We start from the raw sequence: 27,670 nt of genomic DNA, 5'->3' as shown, positions 1-27,670 counted from the left end.
GGGTCAGGACTGGGGGACGTATCTTCCGGGGTGCCAGATGCACATGGCAGCCAGCCAAAATTCTTCCATTCAGTGCCTGCGGCCAGCCAGCGAGATCAAAATGACAGGCCTCTTAGCAGATTAGGAAACTGAGGCCCAGAGAGGCCAAGCAATTTGTCTGTGATCCTGCAGCCACTGCCTGGAAGGTCCATCAAGGGGACAACACGTGCGAGAGAGGCCTGAAGCTCCCTCCCTCCTCCGGGGTGGCCCCCGGGGTCGCTTCGATGACCCCAGTTGAGTAAAGAAAGGTTTAACTTTCCCTGCAAACCTGCAGCCAGGCCTGGGGCCTTGCAGGAGGCCTGGCCCAGCCAGGTCAGCTGACAGGGCAAGCCGGGGCCGAACCTGATTCCTGCTGTTTCATCAAAGCTGAGCTAAAAAGAGCCTTGCTTTGGCAGGGGGAAATTGAAACTCCCAGCCTCCTCTTAAGGCCCTTAAACAGGTCAGCGCCACCAAAACACCCAATCCTTCAATCTGGGTTCTCTTAAAAAGTAGGGCAGGCCAATTATGTTGTACTGTCCTGAGCCCTGTGGGGCTGAGTGTGGGCAAGGTCAGGCCGGGGCGCCCGGGGCTGCCAGCAGATGGAAGGCAGAGGAGCCAGCCAGCCTCTCCCATCAGCCTCTTTGTCAAAACAAAATTAAAACGCCTGGCCTCTTCCTGGCACCGAGATCCCATCCAAGGTAATAGGTATTTATCTTAGCGAGTGAGGCTTTGGGCTCGATGCCACCGCGATGTGGAAACTGGAAGGTATCTTGTTCCTTGCTCTGTCTCTCACCCCAGCGCCGCTCCTCCCACACAGAAGGCTTTCTAGAACTGCCTGTTCATTCATCCAATCGCTCGATGTGTTTTTACTGAGGACCTACTATGTGTCAGGGCCTGACGGAGGTGCTGGGACACAGCCGCGGACAATACAGACGGAAGCCACTGACTTCACGGTGCGGACGTTCCAAATGAGGGGGACCGGCCATAGACAAAGCAGTTAGAGAGACAGCACGGTGGTGGTGACGTGCCCATGAAATAGATGGGCGGTGAGAAAGGGCTCTGGGAGTGGACGTTGGAGCTTAAATTTTAAGTGTCAAATTGCAGGGTGGTCGGGGGAGGGGACGCTCGAGCAGAGACCGAAGGACAGGAGCGAGCGAGCCATGCGGACATGGCGGGGGGGAAGGAGGGGGTGCGACTGAAAATCACCGAACTGACATTAAGCGCCGCGAAGTTTGCCAGGCACGTCTACATCCATCATCTCCTTGTGAATTCCTTGGGCCGACTTTACGAGATGAACGACGGTATGCAAATTGCCAATGAAGTAACAGAAGCTCAGAGACAAAGTCAAAGACAAAGTCTCCTCTTCACAGGCTAACCTTTTGTATAAGGAAGTTGACAGCGACTCGCTTTCCATAGTAATAGAACCCCTGATAGCCGACCACATGGCTGCCCAAAATGAGGACTACATTTCCCAGCCACCCCCAAAAGAAGGAGCGACCATGTGACCACATTCTGGCCAAGGGGTTTTAAATGTAAATAGAGGTATTATATACAACTTCCTGAAGGCTCCTGAAGGGAGGGGGCATGTCCTTCTCCTTCCCCTTCCTGGTCCTCCTGGCTGGAATGTAGTCCCAAGAGCTGGAGCTGGAGCAGCCTTCTTGGACTAGGAGGTGACCTTGAGAATGGATGCCAGGCATGGGGGAGCTTCGGGAGTGAAGGAGCCTGAGTCCCTGACACCATGGCACATCCCACATACGCTGGACAAGCTACATGCACTCTTAGGAAAAAGAAGAAAGACCTATGATCTAGTTTAAGACACATGTACTTTGGGTTTGGGTTACATGCAGCCTAAACAAATCCTAACTAATTCAGACAACAGAAAGTGGGTGGACTGTGGGGAGCAGAGAGATGATAACCGGCTTTAAATCCAGCCACTACTGATGGCAGCAGATTGCCACGATTTGGGAATAACTGGTAAAAAGGCCACATCTTCAGCTTTTTTTGTTTTTTTATAACAGTTTTTTTTTAATGTTTATTTATTTTTGAGAGAGCAAGAGAGACAGAGCATGAGCAGGGGAGGGGCAGAGAGAGAGGGAGACACCGAATCCGAAGCAGGCTCCAGGCTCTGAGCTGTCAGCATAGAGCCTGATGCGGGGCTCAAACCCACAAACTGTGAGGTCATGACCTGAGCCCAACTCAGACACTCAACCGACTGAGCCCCCCAGGTGCCCCACATCTTCAGCTTTTTAAAGAAAAGTCAAAAATGAAGTTACGGATGTGCAATTTCCCGGTTTTCCAAAGTTTGCCACTGATTTAATGACAACTTTTTTTTTTAATTTAAACCCCCTCACCCCACTCCCCAGTGTTGGTCAAACAGAACTTGTTTACTGCCCAGCGTTTGCTGCCTCTAGTTTGTGAGCGAGACCCCGCGGGAGGAAGGATTACAGGAGAAACATAATGGGCAGGTGAGTGGCAGAGCTGGGTCCACCAGGTGCTTGGTGGAGCCTACGGCAGAAGAGTTAATGTGCAGTCACCCGCATGAGCAACGTTCCTCAAGCCTGGCTGGGTTGGAGCTCCTGGAGTGGGCACGGGGGATTCCCACCAAGGCCACACAGAAACAGACCTGCTCAGCCAAACACACACACACACACACACACACACACACACACACACACACACACACGGCCCGCAGAAGTGAGCAGTGGCTTGGCCGGCTGGTGCATTTGAATGGACACGTCCCTCTCAGCCAAAGGCTACACCATCTGTTCCTTCTTCTAACTGTAAAGAGGAGATGTGCTCTTGGTGGTGGTGTTGCAAAGTGAGGAACAAAGCAACTGTGCACCGGCCTGTGAGCATGGGGGGGGGGGGGGCAAGGGCTCTCCTCTGTGCCCACAGCAATGTCATCTCACGGCTGCATCAACCCAGGACCATGTCGGCAGCTGGGTGCGGGGTGGTCCCCAATCCTGGTCTCGGAAACCACCTAGAGTCAACATGCTCCCCTTACCCCCCACCCCACCCTGCCCCCGGCTCTGGGGACGGCCTTTCATTTTACAGGTGGCCTGTCCCGGGCTTTCTCCAGACACGCAGCTCAGGCCTGTGCAGGCTCCATAGACATGAAAGATGGCAGTGTTCAGGGGGCGCCCGGGGGGGCTCAGTCGGTGGAGCGTCCGACTTCGGCTCAGGTCATGATCTCACGGTTTGTGAGTTCGAGCCCCACGTCAGGCTCTGTGCTGTCAGTGTAGAGCCCATTTCAGATCCTGTTTCTCTCTCTGCCTCTCCCCCATTTGTGCTCTCTCTCTCTCTCAAAATAAAAAAACATTACAAAAACCCAAAAGTGCTCAGAGCACCAGGATCTGAACTCCAACCCCCTCACTGACGAGCTGTGTGACCTTGAGCACGTTACTGCACCCCTCTGCGCCTGTTTCCGCACCTTAAAATCTGGGCCAACACTGGGACAACAACTAAATGAGATAATACACGGGCAGCACGTGTGCTTTTCATCACCGTCATTAGCGCTGCTGTTTATGCTGCCTGCTGGTCACCCGGCTCTCCGCTGCTCCTTGAGAGGCCTGGGTAGGGATGTGGACTCACGCCCAGCGACTGTGGGGGAAGGGAAAGGACCAGGAGGTCCTGGGCCACGGAGCTGTCAGGGTGTGCACTGAGAGAACAGGGGGTGGGGGGGTGGGCAGGGTGTTGCCCTTGACACCATTCAAGACCAGTGAGAATTCACTTTTTCCGGGGAGTTTGGACGTTTGAGGATTTGCCCTGGATGTGACTCTGGGGGTCCTGATTCTCGGAGCTCAGGGGTGGCTTGGTGGCCAAAAGCACAGGCAGCGGCAGCTGAGAGGGGTCACCTGCGGTCACTTCTCAGCTCTGCCGCCTGGAAGCCCACTGTGACCTTGGGCAGGTGGCTCGCCCTCTCTGTGCTTACGCCTCCTGATCTGTAAAAGCGCTTGCCTGCCTCTCAGGACCGTGGCGAGGAGGGTGATGACAAGAGGGGGAAGGACGGAATGTTCTCTCCCTGTTCTTAGACCCCGGAGTAGAGGGGTGGGTGCCGGTCCTGGAATGAAGGACTAACCACCGTTTACTGAGGAGGGTACTGGTTCTGAGCGCCCCACTCATTCTACCTCTTAATCCTCAGCGAGACCCGGAGGGGCGGGCACCGGGGAGGGTTCGGGACCTGCCCCAGGTCACAGGAAAGGGAGCGGTGGGCAGAGGCGTCATGAGTCCTGCAAAGAGGAACAAAGGGTGGGCCCCGCCCATTACTGTTAACTCCACGAGCCAATCTGTCCAGCTGTGTCCCCAGCACCTAGAACTCTCCTGGGCACGCATCGGTGTCCTATGTCTGTCTGTTGAATAATGACACAGAACACACGAATGGTACTTAGAGTGTCCCAGACACCGTTCCAAACACGTACACCTAGTGGCTCCCCAAACCCTCTAACACCCTGTGGCTGTTCCTATGTGGCTACTACATTCTGCACTGTCATCATCTCCATTTCACAGCTGAGAAAACCAAGGCACAGAGAGGTTAAGCAACATGCCAAAGGTCACACCGAAATGCTCTCTCTGGCCCTGGCGATGCACGTGCCCCATGCTGAGGAGGAAGGGACAATGACAGCTCTGCACTGACACGGCCCAAGCTCTCCAGCGCATCCCATCCCCCCACTGCTCTGCGTCACTGCCCGGCAGAGGCCAGGCCTGGTGACTGGCACAGGCTGTGGACCCCAACTGGCCCCTGTCATGCCTCTGCCTTGGGCTGACTCTGGGTCTCGGTTTCCCATCAGGGGCTCTGACTTCTAGAAAGTGAGCTGAGAGGCCAGCAGGAATGTCTGCACTGTGGAGTGGAGCCAGACTTTGTGTTTCCAACCAGAGAAACACTGAAAAGCTTTTCTGTTCCAGGTATGATGCTGGGAGCTTCTACCCAGGATCTTATTAAATCTTCAGTGCATCTATCCATCCCTTCACCAATCCATCCTTCCATCCGTTTGTCTGCCCATTTATCCATCTATCCATCCACCCACCCAGCCACCTCTCCACTCAACTATCCATCCATCCATCCAAACACCTCTCCCTCTCCAGTCATTCATCCAGCCAGCCATCCACCACCTTTCCACTCATCTACCCACCCATTCATCCATCTATCCATCCATCTATCCACCTCTCCCTCTCCATCCATCCACCCATCCATCCATCCATCCATTCATCCATCCATCCATCCATCCATTCATCCATCCATCCATCCATTCATCCATCTACCCATCCATCCATCCACCCACCTCTCCACTCAACCATCCATCCATCCATCCATCCATCCATCCATCCATCCATCCATCTATCCATCCAAACACCTCTCCCTCTCCAGTCATTCATCCAGCTAGCCAACCATCCAGCCATCCATCCACCACCTTTCCACTCATCTACCCACCCATTCATCTATCTATCCATCCATCTACCCACCTCTCCCTCTCCATCCATCCATCCATCCATCCATCCATCCATCCATCCATCATCCATCCACCCACCTCTCCACTCAGCCAGCTAGTCATCCGTCCATCCATCCATCCATCCATCCATCCATCCATCCATCCATCCACCCACCCACCCACCCACCTCTCCACTCTGCCATCCATCCATCCGTCCATCCATCCATCCATCCATCCAGCCAGCCAGCCAGCCAGCCAGCCAGCCAGCCTATATTAAGTGTCTACCATGTGTCACTCAATGAGGGCTTTAGCGCTCCCATTGCACACATGAGGAGAGGCCTCAGGGAAGTTACATACTGTGCCCTGCTGCTGGCTCTGTCCAAGTTAATTTCTGGTGAGAGCAACATGATCGAACCTTGGATTCAAGTGTGGCCAGGCTCGCTGGCTGAGCCAGAGCTTCCGTCATTCCTTGCTTCCCACTGGTCCCAGGTGGGCCCGCTTGTCTCACCCTATGGACAGCTCTCAGCTGACAGTGGCTTCGTCTCCTTGGGACCGAGTGGGAATAGCCCGGGGTGGGGGTGGGGGGTGCGGACGGACCAGAGCAAATGCTCCTCGCTACTGAGGTCCCTGTCACACGGTGCTTCCACACTCCCCCGCCTTCACTCCAGCCACAGATCTCTGGATGTCCACCTGGCTTTTGCCCCTGCTGTGCCCCCCCAACCGGACTGCCTTCTTCCGGTTGCTTTGGCCATTTCCCACCAAGCATGGCTTCTGATAAACAGCCCAAGCCCCTCACCCTCCTGCACATCTGTCAGCCAGGCCAGGGGGGTGCTCGCAGACTCCCGGGGTCCCCACCAGGCTGTGATGTGCCTCCCACAGTCCAAGAAATGTGTCTCATTGCAGCTGGAATTCCAAGCCACCATCCCGGGCCTGATGCATCATTACCATCTGTGCAAGTCTGCAGGGGATGGTAGAAGGGTGAAGACTAGGGCTTTGGCCTCAGACCAGGCCGGATGGGTATTGGCTCTGCTACAAGTCATTCCCTGTGTGGCCCCAGGCAAGGCACATGCCTTCTCTGATCCCCCTTTTCCTCATCTGCAACATGGGGCTCATGATGGAGACCCTCACAGGCTTATTATGGGGCTTTCACGAGTTCATGTGCACAGAGGCCGGAGCAGAGGGCCTGGCCCACAGTCGCGGCCATGCACACTCAATAAATGTTAGTACCGTTATTACTATTAATTAGGTATGAATCATCTTTGTACATGACGGATGACGTGCTACCCTCCAGAGAATGAGTCAAATCTCTAAAGGTGGAACGTGGCAGGAGAGAGCAGCCAGGCTGGGCTGGAGGAGGAGGCGCAGGAGGGCTGAGGCAGACTAGACAATGTCTTTGTTAAAAAAAAAAAAATCGGGCCATGTTCACAGGAAGGCAGATGCATGAGAATAGGTTTATCAAGGTGGTTTTCAGTTCTCCTGTAATTTAAAATAAATAAGTCAATTTAATGTTTATAGAGTGAGTTATGCCTTATTAGGGACACGGTGAGCTGAGGAAACTTGGCCAAGGCGAAATTTGAGAAATTGGCCCCGGCCGCGAGAGTAATTACGGCAACGCTTTAGTGTGTAGTCCTGCCCGATGATATTTTCATTCTGTCTAATTTATTAGTTTATTAGCTTTATGGTGAATGTAGAAAGTTATACCACAACACGGGTCTAATTTGATCAGAGCCAAATCTTCATGCCTTCCCGAGATGGCTGTAATAAGGCAAGGGACCCCTGCTTCAGAACCAGCTCCAAGTTTTCCAGAAAGATGCAGGGCAGAGTTCCAGGGCTCTGGGGTCTAGGGAGGCAAATTAGGAAGCGGCAGAGGACAGGGGTGCAGACAGAGCGCAAACCATCTGGCTTTCTAAGTGCCAGCACCTCTGCTTTCCAGTCATGTGCCCTCAAGCACTTGGTGTTTGTTTATTTATTCATTTATTTGGGGGATGGGGGGTGGGGAGAGGCGCAGAGAGAGATGGAGACACAGAATCCAGAGCAGGCTTCAGGCTCTGAGCTATCAGCACAGAACCTGATGCGGGGCTCGAACCCACGAACTGCGAGATCATGACCTGAGCCAAAGTCGGATGCTTAACCGACTGAGCCACCCAGGCGCCCCTCCAGCGCTTGGGATATGTGGGTCTCAGTTTTCCCACCTGTGAAATGGGACTCGTAGTGATTCCTGCCTGAATGGGAGCAGAGGGCCCTGTGTCAGCAGGGCCTGTGTGGGGTTGGCCACCACTGTGTCCTTTGAGCTCAGCACCATGCCTGGCTTATCTCAGGCATTCAGAATGTGGCGACGGCCGATGGCCATGTAAGGTGCTCCACCCACAGTTGTCACCCCACGTCTGCTTCGTGCGCCTGGTGCCAGTTCTAAGAGTTTTCTGAACTTGTTTAAGCCTTGAAAGCATCTTATAAAGTAGGTACCGTTATTATCGTGAGATGGGGAAACTGAGGCACTGTCTAAGGTCCCGTAGCCAGGGTGGGATTCAGACAGCAGGAGTCTCGCTCTAGGGTCACGCTTTCATGCCATCTCCTGTCTTAAGGGTTCCTTAAGTGTTGGCTTGTTATTTCTAACACAGGCTCAGTTCCACAACACCCTGAGCGTGTCCAACTCGAACCCTGTCATTTGGAGCCCAAACCCGCCTGAGCTGGCCGCCTGTTCCTCTCCAGCTGTGATGCTTTCTGCTTCCTCTCTTCCTCCAGCCCCCTCCCAGACCCCCACTTCTCTACCCAGAAAGTCTCTGCGCCAGCCCCACCCAGCACCCAGTAGGTCTGCTCAAGCTCAACAAATGCCTTTGAGCCGCTCAGCCTGAACTAGCCCAGGACAATGGAGGCCATGGGGATGGGTAGCAAGGCTTCTTGCTCTCAAGGAGCCCACGCCAGCTTCCTGAGCACCTACTGTGCACCGGACCCTGAAGAGGGAACTGCAGGTACAGAAAGGAGGCGGGGGATGGTCCCTGCATCTTACATATACTCTAAGGGGCTTCACAGATGGGGTTGAGGATCCCACCCTGGGAGATTCTCCTGAACTGTGAAATCGTGGGTTCTTATCAGAGGGGGCAGGACGGTCAGGCTCAGGGAAGGAGCAGTGATGACAGAGGCGTACGTCATAGCCATAGAGACTATGAGGGGCTTCAAGAAGCTTCAAAAGGCAAAGAAACAGGTTCTTCCCTGGAGCATCCAGTAGGAACTGACCCCTGATCGTAGCCCAGTGAGCCCCATTTCCAACTTCTGACCTCCGGAATCCTACGACACTAAATTTGTGGCGTTCTAAGCCACAAGGTTTATGGTGATTTGTGGCAGAGACGGTGAGAAAGGAATCTAACAGCTACGTGGATGGATTTAGCTGCTTTGCGTTAAAACCCGACCAAGCAAGATCTCATTTCATCTTCCAGCGGCCACCCTCCTGGGGCGAGCGGGTACCCTCACCCCATTCTACAGACTTAGTTGATTTGTTTACTTAACAAGTGTTTATTGATTGCCCAGGAACCTTCCAGGTGCTGGGGATAGAGAGCAGAGGAACCGTGATTTCTAGAGGGCAAGGGAGACAATAAACAGGCAAACTTATGTGTTGCATAACACCAACAAATTCCATAGATATATTCTATGGAAAAAAAAGAAAAGGCAGAGCAGAGATGGTGATGGGGTACTGTTTGAGACAAAGTAGTCAGGGAAGGCCTCTCTGCAGAGGTGACATCTGAGCAGAATCTTGGACGGGCTGGAGGAGGAAGCGTTGTGGACATCTGGAATGTTCTAGGCAAAGAAACTGATCGCAGCGGGGTGAGGCCCTTGCACACCTGGGTTTGAAGACCAGGGAGGGCGTACTGAATTTGGCCTGGCAGGTTCCCAGCGGGCAGAAATGTGTGAGTTTGGTCTGGAAGGACTGTGGGGGGGCGTGACAGGCAGGGGCGGCAGGTGCCGTTTCTGCAAATCAGGTGGTGGAGAAGCACAATGTGCGCTGAGAGATGGAGTCACCCTTGTGGCTGCGCCAAGGGTAGGAACTCGCAGGATGTACAGCATCTAGAGCTTCCATTCCCTGCCGGTGGGGCTGTGAAAGGGGCAGTGTTGTAGGCTGAACGGCATCTCCAAATTATATCGACATTATAACTCCTGGTACTTGTGAATGAGACCTTACTTGGAAATTGGGTCTTTCGTAGATGTAACCAAGGTAAGAGGAAGTCATACCAGATTAGGGCCCACGGTCATCCACCCTGATTAGGGCGGGCTGTAGTCCTTTGTCTGGGGTCCTGATAAGAGGGAAATTTGGTCGCAGAGGCACAGACCCAGAGAGAGGGCAGAGAATGGAGGGATGAGCCCGTAAGCCAAGGGCTGCCGGCCACTGCCAGGTGCTGGAAGAGGCAAGGCTTCTCCCCAGAGCTTTCGGAGGGAACATGGCTCCGCAGGCATCTCTGTTTCATACTTCAAGCCTCCAGAACTGTGGGAGACAATACATTTCCACCGTCCTCAGCCACCCGGCATGGGGTATTTTGTTGTGGCGCCCCTTGCAAGTTAGCAGGTTGAACACCTCCCTTCCCTACGTTCCTGCATCTTCTCTCCTGGGGATGCATCCGAGAGAAACTGAGCTCTCACGTTCAGAGCGACTTTACTTGTCATCGGCCAAACCCCACCCTGCATGGAAGAACGCACAAAGAGGCAGTAGTTGATCCACGCAGCTGAGCGCCACGCAGCCACGAGAAAGGACCGCCCCCCGACGCACAGAGCCACGCGGACAGAGCTGCCAGATGTGATGCAGAACAAGAGACATGTCTGTCTCGGAAGAACAGCTGTGAGACGCTGGAAATGTCTTACGTCCTGATCCGTGCCGTGAGTGGGCACCGGGGCACACGCGTGTGATTCCCTGAGCTGGACCCTCTACTGGAAGCACTTTGCTGTGTGTATATCTTAATGTAAAAGGAAAAGAAAGCGACAGGGACCCCCAGGGTAGAGCCTCAAAAGTTTTACAGGGGCATCTGGAGTTGGCTCTGCTGGCCTCCAGGAGGCTGGAGATGGAGGGTTGCCGAGGCGCAGGCAGCCGTGGGCAGGACTGGGGGCATTAGGTGGCATCGAGAGAGGATTTATGATGAGTCCAGGGCCCCCCCTTGGCCCATCATCTGCCAGAGCAGCTTACACGGCCTCCCTGGGCCTCACTCCGCCCCGCATCTCAGGCTGGCGTCCTAGCCCGAGCAGGCAGGGGAGAAACAGAGCAGAGAGAGCTAATGATGCAGAGACAACCGCGCTCTCTCCCTCCCTCCCCTGCCAGCCTCTCCTTATCAGCTCGCTGCTGCGCCCGGCTCATCAGCTCCCTCCCTCCCAGGGCGCCCTGGTGTTTACTGTCAGGCCTCTGCACCTGCCTGCTGGCTGCTCCGGGGCCTTTATCGCAGGCCTCCCCCACCGGCATGTTGGGGAGGCACGAAGGCTTTCAGCAGCTGGCCAGAGGCAGGGGACTGAACACCACCCGGCGCAGGACTGAGCAGTCCCTCACGGGAAGTGTGACGCGGGGGCTCCGTGGGACCAACCCCACGGCCCACGGCCCTGAAGGGGCAGCTCTGTGCTCCCCGTTCCAGTCTGCTTCACCCCAGAGCCTGGCCCCCTCCTGGACGCTTCACTCACGCAACACACAGACAAGAGAATGAGCCCCCAGGCCAGCGGTGGAGGCCGTGCTTGGTCTGGTTCAGGAGGACAGGTGCCCGGCCTGCGGGCTGCCTGGGTTCAAATCCTGGCTCTCTGCCCCTCGCCATGTACTTAACCTGTGGCAAAACCTTTAAGCTCTTGGCCCCTCGGTTATCCTATCTGTGAAACGGGCCCACTAGTGATATGTTCTCCAAGGCTATGAGTTTTTACCAAGAATGAACATGTGCTTGGCACACAGGCAGCCCAGACAAGTGCTTGCTGTTGTAATTAGAGTTATGGCTACAAAGGTGAAGGCCGCAAAAGTCACATTTGTCTGCTTGGGAGCCCGCTGAGGAAATCAGACCCACAGACAAAGTCTGAGTATTTCCACCTCTTAATGACTCACGATGGGGGAAAGCTGGAGGTGGGGTTCAGTGAGGGTGTGGGGTTGGCAGCTCAGGGGTCAGAACAGAGAGACGGGCCCCCTCCCCAGGCCAGCGGGGCCCTGAGGCAGAGCCCGCACCCAGCCCAGCTGCAACGCGGCAGCGTGAACGCGGGAGGGTGTTGCTACCAGGCACCAAGTGGGACCCTGAGAGTCTCAGCCTGAGCTCCGGACATTCCCGGCTGCCCCGACCCGGCCTGACGCCTGCTTCAGATTCTGGGTGTGCCCAGCAGACTGCACACATCCCGGGTATGCATCCAGGCTCTGCTGGGTCACAGACCTCAGAGGGTCATCTCAGCCATCCCCCTGCCTTCCCACCGCACTCACGTCAAGCCAGGAAAGGGGGCTCTTTCTGATGCTTGTTGGAGCCTCCAGAGGAGGATCGCCGGGGAGAGGGGGTGTGGGGGTTGGGGCTGCAGGGGAGGGGCCCAGCGGTCGGGTAGAGGAGGCAGCAGGGTAAGCCCCCTCCAGGCAGAGAGTATGCACCCAGGTGGAGGCTCCAGGTGCTGGGCCTCTGACCCCTCCCCTCCCACTGCCTCTAGACCCAGGTGGCTGGCATACAGTTCCCTGCGACCCTGGCGTATGGGGCCCCTGGGCATGCAAAGCCCCCACCTGCACGTCTTGGGCCTCCTGCTCATCCCAGGGCTGTACACACTGTCCTGGAATGGTCTCTTTTAATGTCTGCCTGGGCCTCAGTCTCCTCATCTGTAAAATGGGTCATAGGGCACGGCCTGCCTCATGGGGTGGTGTGAGGCTCGAGTGAGAGAATTCACGCAGACTACTCAAAACCAGGAAAGGGCTCCCAGAAGCCCTTCCTTTGGGGAGGGGGCCTGGCTCTTTCTAGGACCTCCCTGCTGGGCTTCAGCTGGGCTCTGGCTCATTGGAGGCGCTCAGAAATGCTGGTGGAATTAGTGAAGGAATACAATGTTCAGAGACCCCTTCCCCACGCATTCCTGGACTATTTCAGGCCAGACCGCGGGTAGGAGCTGTAGCGGGGGAGGAGCCTGGAAGGAGTCCCCCAAAAAGCAGAAGGGGAAGGTGCTGGATCCTGCATTTATTCTCTGGCCCCCTCAGCAATTCCCCCACGCTGAGCTCAGCAAGGCCTGGACACAGCCCCTCCGTCCAGCAGCAACTCTCTGGTGGGCAAACCACTGAAGGTGGTAAGGAAAGCTCCTGGGGTCACAGAGCTTGTGGAAAAGGAGGAGCTTCCACCAGCCAATGATCTTTCCCCTCTATCATCATCATCATCGTCGTCGTCATCATCATCATCATCATCGTAGCTGTTGCTGTTATTTCACAGGACGGTGTAGCTTGTCTTCTACAGAATGTGCACAATGCACGTGCACCTTGTAGAGTGACTGTAAACAGGCACCTGTGATGCCTCCTCGTCAGCACCCTGTGCAAGACTCTGCGCTAGGCACCTGAAGACAAGAATTCCTACAACCCCAGGGGCGCCTGGGGGGCTCAGTCAGTTAAGCGTCCGACTCTCAGTTTTGGCTCAGGTCACGATCTCACGGTTCGTGAGTTCAAGCCCCGCATCGGGTTCTGCACTGAGAGTGTGGAGCCTGCTTGAGATTCTCTCTCTCTTTTTCTCTCTCTCTCTCTCTCTCTCTCCCTCTGCCCCTCCTCCCCTCAAAATAAATAAAATAAACTTAAACAAACAAATAAATAAAGAATTCTTACAACCTGGGCATCTGGGTGGCTTAGTTGGTTGACTTTGAGTTTCAGCTCAGGTCATGATCCCAGGGGTTGTGGGATCAAGCCTTGTATCAGGCATGGAGCCTGGTTGAGATTCTCTCTCTCTCTCTCTCTCTCTCTCTCTCTCATGCTGCTGCTTTCTCTCTCTCTCTGTCTCTCTCAAAACAATTCTTACAACTCTCCCACTGCCAAGGGTGATGGAGACCTGTATCCCCATAAGCCAAAAGCCTGCTGAGAGCCCAGTGTCCAGCTTCTCACCTCTCATATGGCTCGGGTACTCACCTGCTGTGTGACCCTGGGCCAGTCACTTAACCTCTCTGAGCCTCATCCTTTCACCTACACATGGGGATAGTAATAGTACACCCACGCTGAGGATTTGCAAGTCAACGTGTGTGAAGTGCTTACAGCAGTAAGAGCTTGATAAACACTGGCCTTAGCTTCACTGTTAGTCCTCAGATCTCTGGGCTCTGGTGGTATCATCACTCTCGTGGGGGAAGCAAAGGTCCAGGGCAGTTAAATTAAAGTGCTCGAAAGCCCCTGGCAGGCTTGGCGAGAGGGTGTGGGCGGAAGAGTTACGACTGGCTTTGGTCCCACAGTCCCCACAAAATACTCAACGTGCTCAGGAACATTAACTTAGCAGGGGCAGGGGAAAAAAAAACAACCAAACATGACACGACCAAACAAATGCCCTGTCAGGGAAGGAAATATGTAATCAATTAACCGAGCCTCCCCAAACCTCTCCAAATAATAATTAGGACTGTCAGCCCAGCTCACAAGGAAATTGCCATTGCAAAGGGCTGTCGCTCCCCTGAGAATCCAGACGTGAGAACACAGGACCAGATGGGTGCCGAGGACGGATCCCGGCACGTGTCAGGACTCCGGGCTCCTCGTCTCCCGGGCCCCAGCCCTGGCTGTGCACGGGGACTGGTCACCCTGGGGACGGGGTCCCGTTCCCGATGACAGTACAGCAGGGAAGTGGCAGGTAAGGAGAGAGCTGGGAGGGATGGCCGCCCGCTAGCGCCTGCCCCCAGGACTCATGACTAGAGGCTCCTGGGCTCTTATCTCATTTCCGGGCTGTGGTCTAAAAACCTGGCCTTCTGACGGGGAGTTCACTCACTTCCGTATGAGAAGTATTTATTGGTCGCTGATGACGGACATGCCTGGCGTCGACTGGACACTGTGGGAACAGAGGAGAGCAGGAAGGACCAAGCCCTCACCCTCAGGGTTGTTGGAGAGGCAGAAGGGAAAACGGGTATCCGGATACATAAATGAGAGAGTTGCACCGGACAGTGGTCAAAGCCGTGAAAAGCAAATAGCAAACAAATAGCAACAAAGGGACAAAGGACTGGATGGGGGGAGGGCCCTTCAGATGGGGGATCAGGGAGACGTCCATCTACACAGATGCCTGGGATGAGATGTGGGACGGGAAAAGAGGGTGCCGGGCAGAGGAAAAGCACGGGCAAATGTCCGGAGGTGGGAAGGAGCTTGGCCGCAAGGCCGAGGTGACCAGAGCATGGCCAGGGAGCAAGGGGGGCGGTGGGTGAGGCTGGCTCTGTGTTGGGCTTCATCTGGGATCTTGTAGTCCTGAAGCTACAAGAAGCCGGGAGTCTCTCCCTAGCGAGTTGGAAAGCCCTTGCGGGACGTCAAGTAGCAGGTGCCATGATCTGAAAGCTCCCTCTGGCTGCTGGGGGTAGAAGGCACCTGGGCAGCGAGGGGTCCAGATGCTCAGAGAAAGGACTCAAGTTGCTGGGAGCTGGGAAGAAGCAGCCAGCACTTGACTGGACGCTGGGAAGCCTGGGTCCTGACTCTTCCATTGCTACTGGACTGTGTGACCTTCAACAAGTCGCTCAACGTCTCTGATTATCTCTTTGCTTTTTCTGAAATGAGTAAGACCTCCCTGTCTCTCAGCCTTACGTGGTGCTGCTCCAGCACCTCGACTATGGTCGGTGTCAGCTGCAAACAGAGGTGACACGTGTCTATTTCTTACAAAAGCCTGATGGCCCCCCCACCATCATCTCATTTAGTTCTCTCCACGCAAGTGTTAGGCGACGCCTTCTCCCTGACTCTGCGACCGCCCAGTGAGCCAGTGGGGCACTCCTCCATTCACTCATTCCCTCCCTCCCTCCTCCTTCCTTCCTCCGCTCCCTCATTCATTCATTCATTCATTCATTCATTCATTCATTCATTCCTCCATTCATTCCAGCACCTGCCATCGCTTCACGCTTGCTGCGTGCTTAGCAGTGCGTGCACGTCTCCTGCCCTCTCCGTGCCTGACTTTTCTGGGACGCTTAGGCTCACCAGACCTTCCATTCACCACCAATCCCACCCCATCCTCGCCTCCTGAAACAAAATTACCTTCCGAGGCAAAGAAGATTCTCCCAGAACCTGGGGACTTTATTAGGGCTGCGGTAATATATTAAAGAGGAGGTCGGAATCACCCGGAGCAAATTCTAATGTGAAGAAATACCACGGCGACAAATACTTTGTTCTGAACCGTTTACTAAATTAAGTCTTTCCTGGACATTTTTAGCCTTCAATTTTTTTAATACCAGCAATAAAGTAGTTGCATAATTAGTAATAAAGCTGACAGCCCAGTTACTGAGTTTTTACTCAGAAGGAAAAGGACGTGTGTGTGTGTGTGTGTGTGTGTGGTTGTGTGTGTAGATAATTCTAGCAACTCTGGTCTTCCGACTGCAGATCTATAAATGATTTGCCATCTCAGCAGCGCTGCCCCACGGGCTGGGGTCGGGGAAGCCACACTGAGCTCTGTGGAAATGGTGGCTTAGGCGTCAGATGTGCGAGAGGCGTAAGAAGACCTTAGGGAAGTCATCCACCGTCTCTGGTCTTCGGCTTTCTCACCTGGAGAATGAGGGGGTTGGTCTGGGTGATGCCCGAAGGCTCCTGGCAGGTCAGCCCTGAGTCTGGGAGGGGACAGGGACTTTAAGTGGCATCTGTGTGTCGGTGGCTCTGATAGTTGCACCTGTTGGCTGAAACCTCTCCTTCGTCTTGTGTGTCATCCACCTACTTGCTATCTTTGCTCAATGTCTCACAGACACACCTCTCTTGGCCCAAAGGGAATTTGGGAATTCTGTACCCGTCCCCAGCCTTAGCTGGTCCCTGCTGGTCTCCCCTCTCAGGAAAGAGCCCCTCCACCTACATGCTCTGGCCGTGGTCTTAGAGGCCACTCTGGGCTCCCCTCCCTCTCACGGCCTCCACCCCCAGTCCATCGGGCCAGCTCTGCCTTCAAACCCTTCCCCCATCACTTCTGCCCCCTGGGCCTGGCCAGCCCAGCCCCTCACCTCCTCAGCTCCCTGTCTCCACCCCAGCACCCTCCCCGGGAACGGGGCAGAAATCACTACACAGAGATAGAAACCGGATCAACCTCAGTGACTCCTCATCACTTCCAGAACACAACTCAGACCCTCTCCAATGACCCAGAATGTTCAACAACAGTGGTTTTTAAACTTGCCTGCCTGTGGGAATCCCCTTGGGGAGCTTTGAAAATCTGATGTCTGTGTCCCCTTCCTCTTGCCCCCAAGGCTCCAGTTTAACCTCTGGGGGTCCACCTGGGCATCAGGAAGCAAAGCTCCTTGGGTGTCTATATGGGGGCCACAGACGCAGCACCCGTGTCACCTGGGAGAGGGCGGGAAATGCGGGAGGGCAGGGGTCCCCACGTCCCGCCCTTCCTCTGAATTTGAACAAGCAATGCCTGTGTGCTGTCAAGTTCAAGAGGCCTGCTCTGTGAGGTGTGGCCTCATCTCCCACACTCCTTGCACAGTCCGCTGTACCCCAGACACTCGGCTTCTCTCTGCTCTTCAGTACGCGTCACCTGGCTCCCAGCTCAGGCCCTTGCTTTCCTCCTCTGCCAGGAAGCTCATTCCCTGACCTTCATGTGGTTGCTTCCTCTCTCTTCCAGACCCCAGAGAGACCTCTCCTCCCCCAGCCTGGACCACAGCCTTGGGAATGTCGGCTCCATGGGCACAGGGACATTACCTCCTTTGTTCACCTCTGTCTCCTGATGTCCGCAGGTAACAAAGAAACACTTTCCAAATGGCAAACGAATACCTAGGGCAAGCGCCACCTGAGGTGACTGAAACATTATCAGAGTGCGTGGGACACATCATCGGAGCTACCCCCTGCCTCCCCCTTGGGGCTCTGCGTGACCGAGTTTGCAGCTCCTTGTGGTTGATTGTGGGTGGTGACACCGACTCGGGAAGGCCCTTGGTAAAAGGCAGCTTGCTCCCCAGGTACCCCAGATGCCCCCATTCTACTGGCATAGGGGCTCCACACCATGCCCTGGGGAAGCCCCCAGGGGAGGAAGTTTCTCCCAGCTCTTGGGCTAGTCACCTCTCTCTCTGGGCTGAGCTTAATCCCCACAAATAGGATCTGATTTCTGTACTCTATAGGTTTGTCGTTAGGGTTTAAGCAAATGATGGATGGGAAAGAGTTTTGCTGACTGTCTGAAATAATAATGTCACATTTGGATAACCTGTCAGGTCGTTAACTTAACAAATCTCTACTGACATCCTGGGCTGGGCACTGATGCTCTAGGGTAGAAGAAAGGAAGGATCCCTATTCGTAAGGGACAAGCCCCATCTTGGGTGATTGAAGGGGGCACAGACAGGGGACCCCCCCATTGCAATACCCCAGTGCATCACCAGAGGGCAGCAGACGGCTTTGCAAGCACTTCCCTCCCCAGGGGGAAAGACCTTTGAGAGAAGGGCTCATCCCGGGAGCCCCACTGGCTTCCCCTCGGGTGTGGGGATGAAGAGAGCGGGGGCAGCGAATGGAGGAGGCCGCTCAGTGCCGCCTGCCCGTCAGGGCGCATCTCCGTCCCTGCATTGACTCTCCACCAACCCCAGACCCGACCACGGGCAAATGCTCCTGCCCCCAACCCCCCCCCCCCAGTGTGGCCGGCGTGGCTGGCATGGCCCAAGGGAGGACACAGTTGAAGGACCTTGGAATCCAGGGTCCGTGCTGCTGGGGAGATTTCAGGACCCTCGTGTGTGTGTGTGTGTGTCTGTGTCTGTGTTTCGGTGTGTGTGTGCGTGTGTCTGCATTTCAGTGTGTGTGTGTGTCTGTGTTTCGGTGTGTGTGTGTGTGTTTCGGTGTGTGTGTGTCTGTGTTTCGGTATGTGTGTGTGTGTGTGTCTCGGTGTGTGTGTGTGTCTGTGTTTCGGTGTGTGTGTGTGTGTGTGTGTGTCTGTGTTTCGGTGTGTGTGTGTGTGTGTGTCTGTGTTTCGTTGTGTGTGTGTGTGTCTGTGTTTCGGTATGTGTGTGTGTGTGTCTCGGTGTGTGTGTGTGTCTGTGTTTCGGTGTGTGTGTGTGTGTCTGTGTTTCAGTGTGTGTGTGTGTGTCTGTGTGTCTGTGTTTCGGTGTGTGTGTGTGTGTGTGTGTGTCTCGGTGTGTGTGTGTGTGTGTCTGTGTTTCGGGGTGTGTGTGTGTGTCTGTGTTTCGGTGTGTGTGTGTGTGTGTCTGTGTTTCGGTGTGTGTGTGTGTGTGTGCACACCCGCACAGAACGGGAGGACAAAGCCCCCACAGGGGAAGTTTGAGGCTGAAGGGGAAATAAGGAAGAATGTCAGGGAAGTCAGGGAATAAGAGAAGAGAGGGCGGACGCCCTTGGGCGTAAGGGGGGATCCTGGGGGGGCCCGAGCTGACGAGGGGTCTGTGGCAAGGGGCCTGGGTGGCGGGGCATCTGTGTGAGCAGACCAGGGCCCCCTGGCGCGGGCGGAGCGGCGAGGGGCCGCGCACAATGCTCCCCGGAGCACTGCCCCGGAGCACTGCCGGCCAGGCGCTCTGCCCGCGGGCTGCGCAGGGGTGGTGCCGGGAGGGCTGCGGAGGCCACAGAGCCAGCCTGGAAGCGAGCCCGGCTCCCACAGGGCACAGCAGTCCTGGCCGCAGCTGGGAACGGAGGGAGGTGGGGAGCCGGGGAGCAGAGCCAAGCCCAGGACAGGGGCGGTGGGGGTGGGGCTGGGGGTTGGGAGGGAGGCCACAGGGGCAGGGCAGGGGGAGGGGCGGGGGGAGGGGTGCCGGGTGGGGGCCGGAGGCGAGTCGGCCGTGTGGAAACCAGTAGGTTGAACGGCCGTCTCCACCAGTCAGTGGGATTGACACCGACCGCGAGCAGAGCAGACGCTCCATGAGGCCCCACGTCAGGAGCTGGGACCGGGCATCGGGGGTCTGCTTGGCCAGGGCGCCCAGGGGCCTGCAACTGCCAGGCAGCAGCTATTTTTACAGCGAGACTGACTCTGGCAGCTTGCTGCCTCGAGGCTCCAAGCGTCTTGGGCCACAGATCCTGTGTGTGTGCGCGCAAGTGCGTGCGTTCCTCGTGTGCATGCCGGGATGGACACACGAAGTCACACGCCCTTACTAAGTTCCTTGGTCTCTGAGCCTGGCGCTGGTCCTGATGGGTAGGCACTCCGTGACTGTTTGTTGAATGAGCCTGTCCCCAGTGGTCCAGAGACCCAATCTGGCCTGGTGTGTGAGCCCAGACGTCACCACGTGTATGCTGTGTGACCTTGGACAAGCAGCTGCACCTCTCTGTTCTGCGTCATTGTCGCTTACAACAGGATTCCATGAGTCTGAGCTCTGTACACCACGGGTTGTTGTGAGTTAAACCAGATGATGGGTTGGAGGAAGCTTTGCTGACTGTGGGAAACGATAATGCCGCGTCTGGCTATGCCCTCAGTCTCTTGATTCGACAAACCTTTACCGGGGCCCTGGGCCCCCCTCCTATGCCCTGTGCCTAGGACCTAGAGGCACTGAGGACCTAGACATCAAGTAGGCAGGGTGCCCGCCCTGAGACACCGGCCCAGGAGGGAAGGTTGAGGGCCCTCCCTGCCTGTGGACCTGACATAGTTGAGGGTCTAGTAACTCCTCTGACTGGTGTGGCCCGGGGTTGGGTCCAGCAGGGCTCTTTTGGGGGAAAATGCCAGGGGGCCAGAGGAAGGGCACCTGGCTCCTGGGCCCCCTTGTTCCCTAGTCAAGGCCTCATTCTCTGAGAAGCTTAGCTCAGGGCCACACGCACACCAGCTGTTTCCGTCCCCCTGGTAAGTGTGCCAGCTGTGGGCATGGAGGTGGGACCTGGGCTCGGGAACTGGTTGGTGTCTGTGAGGTCACTCTGGACTGGGAGGTCACTGGCTGGTCACCTATTTCATCATCTTCCATCTTGGTGGACCCAGGAATCGGTATTTTTAAGCAACTCCCGAGGTGATCCTAATGCAGGTGGCCTGGGGACTGGCCTGCTGGGGACTGGCCTGTGGTGTGACCCCCACGGAGGGCGGCTTGTTGCAGGAGGGGGGCTGAGGGGGTTTGGGGGAGGGGGTGGCACCTTGCAGCCCAGGCTCTGAGAGCCGAGCTTGCGGCTGGAGACGCCGCCAGCGGCCGGAAGGAGAATGACAGCCTCGCTCCTAAAAGAACCCCTGGGTTTCAGATGGCGACCCAGCTCCCACTTGGGGTGTTCAATCCAGACGCAGCTAAGAGGCCTAATCTCTTCTGAAACACTGCAGAAGAGGGCTCAAGGTTATCCTTACAATGTCGCTCTGGCTCTTTTGCATTCATAGAGGTTCAGTGGGTGGGAGAGAGGAGAGGGTTTCCAGTGGGTCAAGAACTGGGCGTAACCCAGCACAAGCCCGGCACATAAAGTACGCGGTGTGCATTTGCTGAGTGGTCAGATGAGTGGACAAATGACTGACCCTTTCTGAGCAAGCGGCACGTGCTACGTGTATTTCGGCGAGAAGAAGATGCATGGCTCATGATAACAGGCAGAAGAAGGACAAAGGACGCTATGGAATCAGCATTGATCTCAGATCAACCGGGGTCCGACGGCACTGTTCTTTGTACCGAGAGCGAGGGAGTTTGCCCTGCGCCGTCGTAGACGAGTCTGCAGAAGGGCCAGTTAACTTTTCAAAAGGAAGCCAAGCCCCTCTGCTCTTTGGACCAGACAGCGCCTGTGTCTAAAAACCAGCACCGTGTTCCGTCGACAGATTCCGGGGACCTTCTGCTTTGCAACCTCCATCTGCCTGCTTCAGGTGGTCCTTGACGCCTTGTTCAGCGCCTCCCCTAACCCCACGCTTCTGCCCACGCAGTGCCCTCCGGCGAGAGTGTGTGCTCCCCACTCCTCTCTGTCTAAAACCTACTTAGTGTTTCCGGGGCCACTTCAAACACCACCTTCTCTATGATTCCCCTGGTCTCTCCAGCTCTGATTCATCACCGCGTTACATCGGAATCTTTCCTATGGCAGCCATCACTTTATTACGTGAATTGTTAGCTATTTATCTCCATGTTTTATCTCCCCTTTCTCTCCCTTCATTCCACAAATATTTATTGTTTCTCTCTAAATACCAGCTGGGGTCTGGGGTTACTGAGATGGAAAAGATAAGAGCCGGGCCTTCGAAGAGCTTCTGAGCAAATGGGGGTGGGGGCGGAGGGGGCGAGCTTTAAGCTCCCAGGAGGCTGGGGCTGCATCCTGACCACCTCTGGGTGTGGTGCTCCAGCCCTGTGCCTTGGATGCAGCAAATGCTCAATACGCGCTGTGAAGCGAGTATGTGAACAGGCGCGTCTCGAAGTAATAAAGGAAGTGACATTTCTTTCCGCGTCCTTTTTCCTCCGGGCTCTTCTATCATTCACTTGATTTCTCCCGCGTCTCCCTCCTCTGATACATATGAATTAGGGAGGTGGAACTGTGTAGTCGTGTTCGCCACGAAGCCCCCAGGCTCCTCCCATCCCACCCAGCTGTCCTCGGCCTCCTGCTGCGGCTTCTGGGGATGGCTCACGTGGTCACGGGGCCTGGTAAGCAGACCTTGGAAAGAGCTGGCTCTCCGGCACCCCCTTGCCTCTGGCCTTACCTGTCCTGCGCCCTGTCCCAGCTTACTCAGACTTGGAAACTTAGTCCTGGGGCCAAAGAAGAGACCTCTCTTTCCAGCTGAGCCTGGGGAGGGCTCTGTCTTCCTTCCTGGGCATCTCCAACCCACTTTCTGCTTGGCACCTGGGGTGAGCTTTACAAGACACATATCGCATCAGACCATGACCTGTGGTTGCTTTGGCGGCTTCCAGGACACTGAGAATAAATGCCAGCTCCCTAAACTCCGGCCATCCGGCCATCCAGATCATGTCATGCTTCCTCACCTCAGGATTTTTGCACTTGCTGTGCCCTCTACTTGGAATGCCACCCCCCCATCCCCACCCTACCAGTGACTGTTTCGATGTCACCTCCCATGGGGGCCTTGTAGCCTCGCCTCCACGTACTCCGTTATTCTCATCATCCTCTATCACGTTACCTTATTTCCTTCACACACGGATCGCCAGCTGTCAATATCTTTTTTTTTTTTTAATATTTTTATTTATTTCTAGGAGAGAGAGGGAGAGACAGCATGAGCAGGGGAGGGTCAGAGAGAGAGGGAGTCACAGACTGAAACAGGCTCCAGGCTCTGAGCTGGCAGTCAGCACAGAGCCCGACGCGGGGCTCGAACCCACGAACCGTGAGATCATGACCTAAGCGAAAGCTGGACGCCCAACCGACTAAGCCACCAAGGCGCCCCGCCAGCTGTCAATATCTTCCCTTATTCTTTTAAACATATTTTTATGGTCTGTCTCTCCTCACCCCCTACACCGTAAACCTCACAAGAGCAGGTCTGATTGTGTCTTGCTCACCATTTTATCCCTAGCACTGTCCCTGACATACAGCAATTGCTCAATTCCTTCGTGATGAATGAAGGATGAAAACGTTGGAGAAGGCGCGGGGGCCTGAACTGCTCCCTCCTACGTTGAGCCCGCAGCGGGGACAGCCACGGCGGAAGAAGGCCAGAAGAACTCGTCCTCTCCACGAGCATCTACAAACTGTCTTCAATGCGGTGGAGGTGGGGCGGGGTGGGGGTGCTGGGCTGGGGCCGGGGAGACAGAGGGGAAGACATCAGACCCAGGCCCTGTCCACAGGCTTGAGTCTAGTGGGAGGGGCAGACTTTGAACTCCTAGTGTCAGGCAGGGAGTGTATGGAGGGGAAGTACCCTGGGGTATCTGACCCAGTCTGGGCAGTCAAGACCGGCTTCCTGGAGGAGGTGGGGTTTAAGCTGGACCTGAAAGGATGATCAGGGCCTTGGCAAAGGGAGGTGGGCGAGATGTGGGAGGCGCAGGAGCACACTCAACCCCTTGAGTCCAGAGTTCCTAGACACTGAAGCCTGCTTGGTGCTCCTCAGGAGGGGGCAAGGGATGCAGAGGACATGGGGGCACGGGTGGGCGTGTTCTGCAGGGACTAGTAATTTTGCCCACACAGTCTTCCCCTCAGTGGGGGAATCTATCCATCTGCTCCCCCTGTCCTGATCTGGGGGAACGGGTGAATGGCGGCCGAGGCAGGGCGTGAGAGGGCAGGTGTGGAGGATGGCGATGTGCAGGAGGCCAGCGGGCAGGACCGTCACCCACTCAGAGTGGTCCCTGAGAAGCAGACCCTGCGACCAAGGATTTGGGAATGAGTGGCTTATTTGCGAAGGTGTCAGGTGTCTCAGGCAGCTGGGCAGGAGGGAAGAAGCCAATACAGGTGCATCCCGGATACACGTGCACCCAGATACAGGGGCATCAAAATACAGGTGCATCCCGGACACAGGTGTATCTGGATACAGATGCATCCCGGACACAGGTGTATCCCAGACACAGGCGCATCCGGATACAGGTGCATCCTGGATACACGTGCACCCAGATACAGGGGCATCCGGATACAGGTGCATCCCGGACCCAGGTGCATCTGGATACAGGTACATCTAGAATACAGATGCATTCCGGACACAGGTGCATCCGGATACAGGTGTGTCCTGGATACAGGTGCATCCTGGACACATGTGCATCTGGAATACAGCTGCATTCTGGACACAGGTGCATCCTAGACACAGGTGCATCCGCATACAGGTGCATCCTGGATACAGGTGCACCCTGAGGCTATTCCGGGGGAGCCTCCCAGCCTCAGTCCTGCTGGGGAGCTCGAGGGGACAGTGAACACCTGTCTGAGTAGTCCCAGCCAAGGGGCAAGGGGCCAGAAGAGCCACCCAACATTGCCCGTTGGCCAAAGCTGCTCTGGGGATGCTAATTCCCTGGCACACCGGCCCCACCCCGTGAGCAAGCTGGTGGGGCGGCGGCTTCCAGAGGTCAAGGGTGAGGGTGGGTGTGGACATCTGTCACATCACCCTCATCTCTACTGGGATGGCTCCTTCCCACCGGATGGCACCCCAGCAAGAGGGTCCTTCCCCGGCTCTGCACCCTGTTTGCCCCTCATTATACCCTACTGCTGTTCATGTTCACACCTTTGAGGAATGTGCGCTGAGTAACTTACTTACGTCTCACTTTCCTTGTTTACTATCTTCCCCCACGAGAGTTTAATGCCGGCTCCTTCCTGTTCCCCGCTAGACCCCCAACACACCTTCCATTGTGCCTGGCTTCTAGTAGGTGCTCAATTAAAACGTCCTCGCAGGGAATACAATTCCAAGCTGGGACCTTCTGGATTCTGAGGCTCATTCGATAGACATTTGATCGATGGGGCCTCTGGGGGCACTGGGAGGAGGGGAGTGGCTTGTCCAAGGTCATGAACCGGGGTGCTACCGCAGGCAGCAGCAGCCCTGTCACCCCAGTGGATGCTCTTCCCTCTGGGAACCCCACCAGCCGGCAGAGGCGCTCTGGGAGTCCCCAGGGGCCCCTTTCTGCTGCCTGAGAATTGCTCTCTGCCAATTCTCGGTAATCCGGCTTCCTTCTCCCCCTACTTTCCCCAGCTGAAGAGCTAGTGAGTCTCAGACAGCTGTGGAGCTGGGACTCTCTCTAGTTGAGATGCATTAATTTGTAAATATCTTCATTTATATGTAAATGCGGAGTCCCGCGCCCCGCCGCCAGCCCTGATGGGGCCCTGCGGCCCCGGAGATGCGGCCTCCTTCAGCCTGGCTGCCCCGGGCTGCAGGCTTCGCTCAGTGATCCGATTAGACTCTTCCCTTCTCTTCCACTGTGGCCTCCTCCCGGCTCCTCGGCCCCGGGTGTGCCCCTCCTGGGAGGCCGCCGCTGGAACGGGAACCCAGGCCGGGGGAGGAAAGGGCACTGGCCACAAGCCAGCCCTGCGGTGTGACCTCGCACAAGCCACCCCCCTCTCTGCGCTCCGGTTCCCTCAGGCATAAAATGGGCAGGGCAGCAAGGTGTCTACACTGGAAGAGGTTCCTTGGGATGAAGTCTGCGTCATTCCAGCAGGGAACCCTGGAGCTCGCTGAGCTCTGACCCTGTCTGTAGACCAGGGCTGGAGAAAACCGTAACATCTGCTTGCATTTACAGGGCTGCTTGTGAGGATTAGAAGAAATGGAGGGCATATAAGGCGACTTCATGAGATTTGGGAAAAGGTGAGGGTTTTTTTTTTTTCTTTTCTGGGCGATCACAGCGACATGCACCGCACGCCGACTTTATGTGAATAATGCAGGGACCCTCCCAAGGCTGCAGAGAGGTTCTTACTATTGTCATTGCCTTCTCGAGATTGGGGAAACTCAGGCCAGGGGACAGAACTTTCACTTAACCCCCACGATGATTGCACGAAGCTGATCCTACAAAGTCTGTTTACAGGTGAGGAGACTGACACAGAGAAAGGTTAAGGCCCTCGTCCAAGGTCACTAGGTAGGAAGCGGCTGAGCTGGTTCTGAACCAGGGCTGTGTTCTGGGAGAGGGTGGGGGTCAGGGCCGCCCTGGTGGTCTCGGGCTTCCTTCCAGGCTTAGGAATCAGATGGGGGGGAGGTGCTGGAATGATGGGACAGGCTGTGTGGTGGGGGCTTCTCAGAGACCACGGCCAGCACGCGCGGGTGGGGGGGAGGTGGTGGGTTTCTGGGAAGCGTGGGGCGTGATCTGAATGTACACTTGCTCCAGGATCATCTGTGCTTCCCACAATAGCTGTTTTCTTTTCCGAAATGAGTTACTCATCCTGACAGTAACTGGCTTGTCTTAGGTGTGCCTTAATATCTTAAGGAGCCCCACACCTCTTTCGGAAGCAGGTACAGGGGAAATCACAAACATCAATAAAGGCATCTGTGCAGCCATTTGCCCGCCTCTCCCGCATCCCTTCGCGCCCACGTGCTCCCCAGATTCCCCCCAACAAGGGCTGGCTGGTTCTGAGCTCCTGGCACGAAGCCCAGAGAGGAGAGGGACCCTCTCCAACCCACAGGGGGGCACGCCCACCTCCCAGCTTACAAAGTGTGCAGCGGAGAATCACCTGGAAGATTCCCTGTGTCGCGCGGGTGAGCCCTATGCAAACTTCCCGTCCCATTTTCTTATTTTGCCCACGGGGAAACTGAGGCTCATGGGGACAGGGAGTGTACCCAGGGTCACCTAGCCAATGCGCAAATTTCACCGTGCACCTATTATGTGCCAGGCATGCCCACTGCTGCTTTCTGCCGGGGCACCAAGCAATGCACTCGCCTGTGCACGTACATGTGTGTGTGAGACTATGCTCGTTCAGCGCCTGTGCAAGACTCCTTTGCATTAATGCAGTGAGACTCCCCCTCCCCCCCATCCTGCGGAGTAGGACAGTGGTCGTCTGGCCCTGGGGTAGATTCATTCTGCTATGGCGAGGGGTCGTCTGAAGGTGTCCTGCGGGGGGGGCGGGGGCAGGACTTGAGCTGGGCTCTGAAGACGGGTGAGGAGTTTTCCAGGTCACCAAGGGGAGGGCCATGCTGGGAAGTGAGCTAAGGGTCAGAGGAATGGAAGAGGATTGGGGCCTTTAGAAAGTACGGGAGAAGGGTGTGGGAAGGCAGCAGGGCATGGGCCGTGGTCCGCCCCCTTCTGGGAAGAGGGTGGGGGTAGAAATATTACGTATCTCTGTCCCCGAGGCCTCTTTGTCCCCAGCCTGCGGACCTGGGGTCCAGTTGTCTAGGGTGGGTTTGCCTTGCTGGGAGGGGTCCGCGGGGAACGGGAGAACATGGTGCATGGGCTCCTGGGCCCGGCGGACCGGCTCACGTCCCAGCTCCGTCCCTCCCGGCTGCGGACCGTGTGCGCGGACCTCAGTGCACCCACCTGGAAACTGCGTTTGGAAAACCCTCGTTGCCGGACTGTTGGAGGAGCTGGCTGGGGCGGCCGCACGCGGCAGAGTCGGGACGCGAACCCCCTTCTTGCTTTGCTCCCCGGGCGCGCCCCTCTAGGCCTGGGCCTTCTGCAGCACAGCCCCCAGCCCTGCCTTCCAAGCCCAGGGACAGTGATCCCCAGAACCCGCAAGAGCGCCACGCGGCGGACGGGAAAGGGCCGGAGAAGCGGCCCCCGGCCCCGGCCCCTCGGCCCCCGTCCCCGGCCCCCGGCGCCCAGGCCCCGGCCCCCCGGCTCCCCGCCCCTGGCCCCCGGTCCCCCGCCCCCGGCCCCCGGTGCCCAGGCCCCCCGCCCCCGGCCCCCCGGCCCCCGCCCCTGGCCCCTGGCGCCCAGGCCCCCCGCCCCCGGCCCCCCGGCCC

At 56.3% G+C, this 27,670-nt stretch overlaps 1 protein-coding gene across 1 annotated transcript in view; it reads right to left on the bottom strand.

The window, feature by feature from the left end:
* IGSF21 (immunoglobin superfamily member 21) overlaps positions 1-27,670 on the bottom strand; it is a 239,627-nt gene that overhangs the window by 51,333 nt on the left and 160,624 nt on the right. The window lies entirely within an intron of this gene.

The sequence above is a fragment of the Hyaena hyaena genome, unplaced genomic scaffold (assembly GCF_003009895.1).
Source record: "Hyaena hyaena isolate Hyena2069 unplaced genomic scaffold, ASM300989v1 scaffold_35, whole genome shotgun sequence".
NCBI classification, from domain to species: Eukaryota; Metazoa; Chordata; class Mammalia; order Carnivora; family Hyaenidae; genus Hyaena; species Hyaena hyaena.
The sequence above is the reverse complement of the archived record's forward strand: the minus strand, read 5'-3'. Positions and strand labels throughout refer to the sequence as shown.